Raw genomic sequence first — 1,232 nt, 5'->3', positions numbered from 1 at the left:
TCATACATTAATCAATGATGCTAATGTATCTTAATATAAATAATGAATTTTATTTAGTAATTAAATAAATTACCATAGAATTATTTTAAAAATACCTTATGATTTTACAACATTTATATTAGGAGTCATCAAGCTTTAAAATATTTTTCCTGAAGAGATCTGGCAAGATTTTATATAAATTTTGAGTAAATGCTTATTTTTGCCTTTTTTCTACTTTATTTCATATTCACACCACAATAATGACTCTTCTAATTTAAAATATAAACCATAGAGATTTCCTTAAAGGTGGCAGGGGAGGACTGGAACTGTCAAAGACAGAGTGACAGGTGGGGTTGGGAATAAGTGAACGATCTTGACAGACTCAAAGTTGCTGGCAGCTTGGAACTGCACCTGGTAGGACAGTGGATGGATCTTGCAACTGTACACTTTGGACATAAACTGGTTAGTGGGCTGCTTGGGCTGGCATTCAGCATGCACCATGAAGAGCAATGTGAGGGAAACTGGTACCCAAGTAGGGGCCTTCTGTGGGGTGCTGCCTCGATGGTGTCTTAGGTGTGGAATTGTCCATGCACTTGGTGCAGTAGAGCTTCACCAGGGCCTCACCTGGGGTGTCAGAAAGGCTATTGGAAAGCATTGGCTTGTTCTCACAGTGCACGTGGGGCAGTAGCCGAACTCTCCCTGCTGGTACTTTTCCAACATCTGGGTGGTGCCAGATGTTGGAAAGGTGGTGAGGATATAGGTGGTCCGGGTGAACCCATACAGCATCTTGGCTGACTGCTTAATCAGGGTTCTCTGGTTGGGGTTGTCTTCCAGCTCTTCATCAGGCTCCAGGTCCAAGATCATGTCTAGAGCTTGTCTACAGTGAGGCACCTGCTCATTGAGTTGACTGAGATTAAATTTGCCCTGGATGGAGTCTTCATCCACTTCACAGAAGAATTCATAGTCATGGAGCCCACAGAACCAGTATAAATAACACTTCCTGATGTTTAAATCATTTTTTTTAATTTGTCATTTATTTTTCCTTACTGATTTCCTGATGCTTCTTTGTCTCTGTAATTTTGCTTTCTTGAGTGATCATAAAAGTCTTTGAAAGTTAGGGGTCTTTTTTTTCTTTTGTTTTGAAAAGCATGTCATGATTAAAATGTGTTTCTACTTATTTTAATGAATTAATAAATAAAAATATAATGGGAATGATATTTTTAATTTCTATGTACTTTTAAGTGTTTATTGAA

General features: G+C 38.4%; 1 pseudogene across 1 annotated transcript; it reads right to left on the bottom strand.

Moving 5' to 3' along the window:
* Positions 1 to 279: 279 nt before the first annotated feature.
* On the bottom strand, positions 280 to 979 carry LOC309978956 (casein kinase II subunit beta-like; annotated as a pseudogene). The gene has a single exon. The product of its transcript is annotated as a casein kinase II subunit beta-like (transcript).
* Between the last annotated feature and the right edge of the window lie 253 nt (positions 980 to 1,232).

This window comes from Leucopleurus acutus, assembly GCF_964270905.1.
Source record: "Leucopleurus acutus genome assembly, contig: HAP1_SCAFFOLD_419, whole genome shotgun sequence".
Classification (NCBI taxonomy): Eukaryota; Metazoa; Chordata; class Mammalia; order Artiodactyla; family Delphinidae; genus Leucopleurus; species Leucopleurus acutus.
Note: the sequence above shows the minus strand (reverse complement) of the source record. Positions and strands in the feature narration are given on the sequence as shown.